We start from the raw sequence: 9,291 nt of genomic DNA on the forward strand, positions 1-9,291 counted from the left end.
AAATTTGCGTGGCGTTTAAGATTCCCTCTTCTTGCTGATCGAGTTGTAATGTACTATATTCCTTTTCGTTCGCTCAGCTCTGCGCAAAAATTTGGACGTAGTTAAAACTCTAAAACTATGTATGCACAAAACCGTATCAGATCGAATTAATTAAGGCCGATTTATTACGCTCGTACGCCGCGCCTGGTCCCCGACGATCTTTCGATTGAAAAGAATGAAAGAAATAAAAAGAGAAAAAGGTACATCTGCTCGATCTGACTCGGTATGGATATCGACTCTACCGAAATAATTTATCGCGATTTCCACAAAAGCGCTATTCGGAATTTTTCGTATAGTACGACGAAGAAATTCTTTCACTAAGACTAAAGCAATCTATTAGAATTTATTTTTATACTGCAAAAGAGTCCTCGTTCGATGCGAAATATGCATTATCGCATTTGTACGAATGTCAAGTGGATCATTAAGCTCTATCAGATTTTCCTAAGGACCTTCCGCGTCAAATGAGGTCAATCCGATTGGGGGGATGACGGTGAACTAATATTAACTATCAAGCTGCTACAATAATATTATAATAACTAATAAATTCTTACTAACAATATTATAGTGCGACCACGGTTTCCGCCGAGCAGTATTTACGGCGATTAACGATCCCCGTGGCTTTCATCGACGCGTTTAAGATGATGTTTGCTCTTATTAAATCAAAAAATAAACAAGTCTCTCTCTGCGAATCCACAAAAAGTTCGTATTTTTGTGTATAATGGAGCGAGATGGTGCACACCGACGCGTTCTCCACAGAGCCATGGCACTTGTTACGACTAATTTCGCACGAGACACGTACGCGATTCGTGAGGGGTTGATAAGAAGGGGAGAAAGGGTAGGCGCAGTGGCTCGAGATCGCGTGGAAAATAAAATAGGAGGAGAGCGACGTCGGGCCCCGGAGCGCGGCACTCTTTCTTCGAGCGGGCGCATCAGACACACAAAAGAGAAATTATTAATCAATGTGCAAAATAATAAACTCGAAGTTCAGTCTCGAATGGCGTGGACAATTCTTTTATATCGCGTTTATCTGGCGTTGTTAAGTCTTAGCGTTAATGATCGGCCAAAGGAATGCACACACACCAACACATACGTGCGCACGCATGCGCGCGCACACACACAAACACACACACACCAAAAGTACACGATAAATACGTGCGATATTTTAGCACAGTTGGAAACAAACGAACATACACAGAGGGACTATTCATTTTCTCACCGCTCCTTCCGGGTGTAGAATAATGGGAGTTAAAAAGATATTGGTTTTTCATTCGCCATCGGTGATCGACCATTCGTACATTCCACACATCAATCGGTCGACAATGAAAGCCGTCGATGTCTTGCACACAATGTACGTAACGATACAACTTACCTTTACAATACAAACACACGTACACACTACACGTACGGATCTCGCGAGAAATCCGCGAATTTGTACGAATAATATCTACATAATTAATTGCGTACGTATATACATATTTAATCACGAACACGCGGTACACGAGTATCTATACGTACACGTTTGTAATATGTATATACATGTATTATCAAAAGAAGTGAAGTAGAACGTAAGCTGATCGCGGCTACTTCGAGAAATCAAATTTCATGCGTGTACGCGCGGATGATGTTGTGAGAACATGTGAGGAACTGTGAGAATGAGAGCGAGAGAGCGGACGGGTAGAGGGGAAGAAAAAATGATGGAGATAAGTAAATAATAATAATTGACGATGACTGTAAAACGGTTAAACAAGCGCCGCGGGGGGCGCGGGGTATGCGCGCGTGGTCGATATTCTTGGATGTTTCGCGCGTGAAGAAACGAGAATAGGAATCGAGTACAGCGTTTATCGGAGTGTTTGTGATAGGCGAGCGCAAATGCAATTTTCTGCAGTGATAATTATGTATAAATACCGCGGTGCAATTAATCATAATGCGCTAAAGTTACAAAATTTACGAATAGTCACGAAAATTGAAAAATGCATCCAATTCTCTATAATTTTTATTTTGTAACTGTATTTTTTGACATTTATAAAATATTTTTTAACAAATTGAAGGAAATGCTGAAATGTAATTTCAAAAGAGTCTATGAATCTGCGAAAACATTTTAACAAAACAATTTTGATATGAATTTGGACAGATGAAAATAAATCTACTTAAATAAGAGAAATCCTATATTTGGTCAAAGCAAATCCTTAAATATTATACTTCCGTGTGAATTTATATACATATCTGAGTCTACAAACCGCGCGCTGAAATCCTTTCCGGTCTTAAAACGCAATTATAAGCAAAACTAGAGTAGTAATATCACTTATTAAATTAATAAACAATTTAATAATTTTTGTTGCTAATAAACATTTCTAAAAGAATATGAATAATTTGATGTTAATAAGAAATCTGCGAATAATTTATTAGATACAAAAAATATTGCCTCAATTTACCACACATAAATATAGGATTTTTCTTATTTGATTTTAACAAAAATTACGACTTCGTGCAAAGATGCAATATATATTTCATGCATCGCTTTTATGCGTTATATGAAGTAACGAGAAAACTATTACTCCTTTTTTACTGGAAGATAGATACAAGACGATATCGCATTTACCCCGTCACAATCACTCCGATAAAACTTGCGACGATAACGTCGGTGCTCCTTCGGCAAGCTTCCTGTTTGATAACGTCGCGAAGGGGGAACGACACTACGAACAGTATTCGTGATAATTTGGTGATTACACCGGCTTTTAAATCGTGAAGCGGCGTTACGTCTCGTTCTGCATAATCGATATGAAAAACGGCTGTAAATCTGTATAAAGGGTTTTCCAGTTGAAATAATTATTTTATTAACTTGGTCGTTTGTACGTGTGCGGTTTTTGCGGTGTAATGAAGAGAGAGTATATATTCGGGGGCGATATATATATGTATACGTGTACGTGCGCGCTTAGAATTGGCTCAATTCTTTCTCAATCGCGAGAAGATCGACCGCCCTCAAATGTATTTTTATTACTAACGATGTTAGACGTATACCTGAGAGAAAGAAAGAAAGAAAGAAAGAGTGAGAGCTAGAAAAAGAAAAAGAAAATGGAAACCTATAAATATATATTTTTCTCTCAGAGAGATCGCTTTCGATAAGTGTATTGAACAATTTCGATGCGTGAAATAAAGCTTTGTTGAGATTCAATTCTACGCTGACTGAGGGCTTTCAATACTGGAAGCAGCTATCGGGAATTAAAGCTGCGGATCTTCGAAGGTTACTCCGAATCTCGTATCTATCAGAAAGCTCCCTCTCTTAGAAAAGATTAAGAAATAAAAAAACAAAGCTCTCAAGTATACGTCAGACTTTGCTCGCGAACGGTGACGTTGGTAGAACGGATTCGCATTACGGTACGTGCTCGCGTGTACGGTTTTGAACGAGAAGTGGAAGCAGATTTTTCGATATCGCGGATACGGCACGTAGAGAAGGTTGAGAAGGGTTTTTTTGTGACGGTGACGCAACAGATCGGCGCAACGTTCGCAACCCCTCGTTCGTAAAAAGCCCCCCCCCCCTCGGTCGCCGATTCACGTTTGTTTGGTTTTTATTGTCAGAAGTTTCTATTTTTCCATAATACCACGATAAGGGACGATAATATTTACTACTGATATATATGTATGTGTGTATATGCGTGTATGAGTGTAAGCGACAACGTCTGATCGAGAAAACGTAAAAGAGAAAGAGAGAGAAAGTAGGAAAGAGAGAAAGAGAGAGCAACCAGATCGAAGCAAATTTTATGACATGGTTTGTTAAGTATTAAAAGGAGGCCACACACACACACACACATACACACACACACGTGTGTGTTTGTGGAAGGTACTTTAACAGTGCCCATCATCGGGGCTCGAAAATCGCGTCCGCCATGTTGATAAGGAAGTTGTTGCTATTAAATAAAGAGAAGCTTAATCGAAACCGGTAAGATTTGTAAGGAAAAATAAAGATTTAAGATTGAACTTCTTGTTCTGACTTCTTTTCTTTCTTCCTTTTCTTTTTTTTTTTTTGGTTTTCGAGCCCCGTACCTGTTATTACCTATGGCGAAAGATGACCTATACGAGATGAAGCTAAAGCAAGAAATGTTGCAAAGTTATCCAAGTTGATAAAGATTGTGGTAAGAGACGGTGGAGTGAAGGAGAATCGGATACGAGTGAGTGCGAGCGAGAGAAAGAGACAATTTTTTTCTTGTTATGAACTAAGTGTGCCTAGTCAATAGAGAATATATCTCGTCAATTTTAATATTATATATATTATATATATTATATATATATTACTACGATTATATGATTTAAACTTGATACTCTCTGTAATATTAACGATGTGGAAACCTATCGAACGTGAGAAAAAGGGGAGAAAATGGAAAAAAAATGGAGAAAATAATATAATGAGATGCGACAATGATTGTGCTGTGTTGTACTACGAAATGTTGGCCTGTGACTTATATTTGTAGCAATTATACGTACGTACCCCCGTATAAAAATGACAAAAAAAAAGAAACAACCAGAATACAAGACAAGGAAGTAATAACAATACGCAAGTTACACACACGTACACACAAACGTACATATATATACGTGTCTATATATGTAGGTTGTGCGACTTTTTTCAGTCGAACCCCTCGAAGAGAATCGCGAATGATTGATGAAACAGAAATGTGATCTCCCGCAAAATATCGAATCTCCAATTTTGTTCCAATCGAATACGTCTTCTTCCTTTTGAGAAAAGCAATAATTATTTAGGAGGAGCTTGAAATATAAAAGCCCAAGCTGAAAATCAGTTGAATCGCATCAAGAGTGCAGGTCGCTGTAACCAAAACTTGTCGATTTTTGCGGATTATACTCGGAATCGAAATTGTCAAGAATGTCACGAAGCTTCGCGATTCTCGTCCTTCTGTTACGCAGGCATGAGGGCCAAAGCTCGTGGTAGCGAATGACGAGAGCAGCGCTCATGTATGCTTCGACTTATATATTGAAGGTAGAAAACTTGAGAGAGCCACGAGGACGGAATATGAAAGAATTTTGAAAATGGTAAACGGTAAAATGGATCAACGATAAATTTGTTCGGCTCTTTGTTGCTCTCTCTCATTTTCTCCTACCTATCTCTCTCTTTCTCTCTTCTTCTCTCTCTCCCTTTCTCATGCATTCCGCGTTGTTGGAGATATAAAATATGATTTGTGAGCATACGGTATGAAAAGTCGAGTAGCGATACCGAAAAATAATAAAAATCATGCATGTGAAAGTGCGTGTATGCATTTGTGTGTATGTATATGTATGTGTGCGTATGTCATGTATGGTATTATATGCATGCAAAGAAAAGACATCAAGCGAGAAATATTTTTTCTAATAAAGACTCGTCCCAGTCATGGCAAATGCAACCCCCTTGTTATGTGCGAAACTAATTCGCTATTGATTAATTCGTTATAAACAGATGTGGAACCAAGAATGAGAGAAGCAGAGAAAGAGAGAGAGAGAGAGAGAGGAAAAAAAAGAGAAAAAGAAAGATAATTTCTCTTAAAACCAAAGACAGCATGAGAAGAATAAGATAGTAAATAAGAGAGAGGGAGAGAAAGAAATGGGGAAAACTAGAGGTAGATATTAAAGGGTCATATCAAGATTGGTTATGGAATAAGAGGGCTATTTATTTAGGATATAACTAAATGGTCTGTTTTAATGTGTCACGGGCTACACGTATTGTACTATAATATCTAACAATAAAGTATTTTGTTTGCTTCAAGAAATTTCGCGCTTTATTTGTCCTCATTATCGTCTTACGTACAAATTTTACATTTTGAGAAGAGGTAAGTACAGAGAAATAATTAGTACTAAGTTACTTTTAATACGTGAATTTAACACGTGGATGTTAATGTATCAAATAATGTACGGATGTTGAAGTCGGAACTCACGTTTACTCATACTACTGTCGATTGTAACTGTTTGACAAGTAGCAAAAATACCATTTAATGCGACATGAAGATGTTTAAATTAAGAATATTTTGCGAAATAATTATTATATTAAATTCTAGAAAATCTGATTACCTCCCTTTTTAATGATTCCGAGAAAGAGTTAAATAAAGAGTTTGAAATTATCTTTAGAATCGATATCGTATTAATTAAATAATATGTGTCAATTACAATGTTATAAATTATAAATGTATCTGACAATACAATAAAATGCATTATATAAATGCAGTATATTTGGATTTATGAAACATTTGACAAGTAATGCATTTAGTGCTAATTTCAATTGTCCATAATTATAATATGTTTATTTAATGTTTATTTATAATTAACGCTTTTATTAATATGTTTACGTTGTATATGGTGCAAGATTATATTCTATATCTTAACATAATATATTAAACAAATTATATTTTTTAATCGATTATTTTTACTCTCGTGAATTTGCAATTTATATCTTCCATTTAATGAAACAATAATTCCTTGATAAAAATTTTATGTGCTGCAGGAATATTATTTTCTCTGTAGATACTTTAATCCCTAAGTTTTTTATAGACTTTAATGAAATGATATACTCCTTTAATAAAGACAAAAGAACAATAATAAACGTAGGAAATAGCGTAAGAGAAAAACAAAATTTCTTTATATCGAAGACTATGCTGTATGAACATCGTCCGAGAGAAACGAAGGCAGTACTGGATCACGAAACGAGCGGGCAAGATATATAACCCGGGTAAGTACATAACTATTTCTCTGCATTATGACTGGAAGCGCAGAACTTTTCCAATCGAGCGCTGTTTCTTTGGAACTATCCGTTGGTGCTTCCAAAGCATCTTATCTATGACGTATAAATGGAGTCTCGTAAAAGATTTCTACGGATTAGCAGGATTATTATCCTAGAACTATTTCATTGTTGTGTACAGCCATGTATGCGCATGTAAGGACGAGAAATATTTAACTGCTTTTATCAAGAAATATTTTGGAATGCGTGTTCTTCAGCAAATTCGTAGTCTGTTTTTCTATGTTCTAACGTCGTGGTTTTAACGTCGCTGTTTTTTGTCAAAAGTATTCCTTAAAATGATTCCAAAATGACATTTATAATAATTAATAATTATGCTCATACACAAAGAATAAAAAACGTTGCATACTTATAAGAACTTTCCGAACGTCTGAATGTTTTATTTCCATCCAAGTAAAACACAAGTCATCATGATATCAAAATGATTTTAAAATATTCATTAACTTTTTAATCATATTTATAATTCATTTTAAAACTCATTTTAACACCGGCGGAATAAAGGAGTTGCTAACAATATACTAAGATAAAAGAATTAATTAAGATAAAAGATTAACAGAAACTAATACGGGGTGAAAGAAAGGGGAAAGTATAAGAGAAAAGGAAAAAGATATATATATATATAGAGAGAGAGAGAGAGAGAGCGCATCTAACGTTATTTTAATGTTATGGTGAATTGTGGTTCTGCTTGGAGTAGTTTCATAAAAGTTATCATTTAGTTATCATTTATAACCGATTATTATTTCGCGCTGGACATCACATGTGAATTAAATTCGAATTTATATAACGAATAATATCAATATTTGTATTCTCTGTAAATTCAAATCATCCTCATAAACGTTTTTATATATACAATACAATTTACGTATAAATCGTGATTTTTCTTACATTCTCGGAATTCCCCGAGATATCGCTTATATGGACAGACACGATTGACACATTCGATTTGACTTTTCTCTATCTCTATATTAAACGTCAATTCAACATGTTCGTCGGACTTAGAATAAATCAAAAGTTAATTATTATGTATATATATATTTATTTATTTATTTATTAGAAGAATTTAATTTATCTATCTTTGTGACTGAACCGCAACTTCAATACATTAACTAATATAGATGCATATTCGTTTGTGTTCTCGTTTGTGGCTCTACCCGAGACTTACACAAATCATTCAACAATCAATGAAAGCAAATTACGTAAGGAGTGGCATTCTCTATTCATGTAGGTATCTGTTCTCACAACGACCCTAAATACATTAATTTTACGTAGAATGTGATTAAATAGATTAATCGTTAAATCTAAAGACGTGAATGTGACAGCTTTTATGTGAGAGGGAGCGTGGGATAAACGTCAGTTTCTATTTCCATTTATTAAAGATTTCACCCCTCTCTTCCTCTCTCTCCTGTCTCTCGTCTTTCTTGCAGTCTCCCCTTTCTTCCATCCACGTAGTTTCTGTTAATCTTTTATCTTAGTTAATCTTTTATCTTAGCGTATTGTCGGCAACTCCTTTATTTCACCGGCAAGTATATCAACCCCTGTAGACGCGCTCCACAGGGGCAAATACCGCTCGGAGGGGGCTATCCCACTCCTGGTCTCTCTCGTCTCCCTTGCTCTCTTTCTCGACCCTACGGGTCCCTCGCGACCGACACGATCGATGGAGCGTCGCCCGCGGTGAGTAACCGGTCGACGCGACGCGACGCGACGCGACGCGATGCAACGCCACAGACTCAATATTGAGCTTCGAAAACAAAATGTTGCAATTGTATGTCTGATTTGTTTTTACAACATTAAAAAATTGTATTATGTACGCGTGATGCAACAATAATTAAATCTTTAGATATGAATAGTGAGGGTAATCGTGAAGCAAGGCGACAAGGAAATTCTGAATCTCTAAAATTTAGGCGCTGCGTCGGAACAAATTGGCGCTCTGCGCTTTAATCACGCCTATTTTTCGCAAGCGAGAGTAACTAGGGTACTTCGTTACTTGCTCGTTCAGCTCGTTGGTAGACGAATTGCAAGCGTAAACGCGAACGGCCAATTTCGTGAAATAAAGTTAAACGAGCAACGCGATGAGTTCAAGCTCAGCACGAAAATAATTAACCCTCAGGTACTATCGGATAAGTTAAACGTTGGTTCGCGGTAGTTAGAGCTAAATATATTGCGCCTTGTAGGAGCATTCTTCGGATTAACTTCAGTTTCGTGTTCCATACTCGCGCACGTAGCAAATGAAAGAAAAAGAGCGAGTAAATTAGACTAAAATGGAACAGAGCAGCAAAGATAATACCTATAATTGTGCATTGATGTTCTTTTTAATAATAATGGTATACTATTGAAAAAGATAAATCTGCAGTTTTGTAAATGTAGTACGAAAGAAAATAATACATATTAAATATTAAATTTAAAGCTATTTTCAATAAGTTTTAATTAATATTTCCTTTGTTTCACAAAATTAGTTCATATATGAATTGGAATATCTAGTA

Source organism: Mycetomoellerius zeteki, unplaced genomic scaffold (genome assembly GCF_001594055.1).
Source record: "Mycetomoellerius zeteki isolate Tzet28-1 unplaced genomic scaffold, Tzet1.0 scaffold105, whole genome shotgun sequence".
NCBI classification, from domain to species: domain Eukaryota; kingdom Metazoa; phylum Arthropoda; class Insecta; order Hymenoptera; family Formicidae; genus Mycetomoellerius; species Mycetomoellerius zeteki.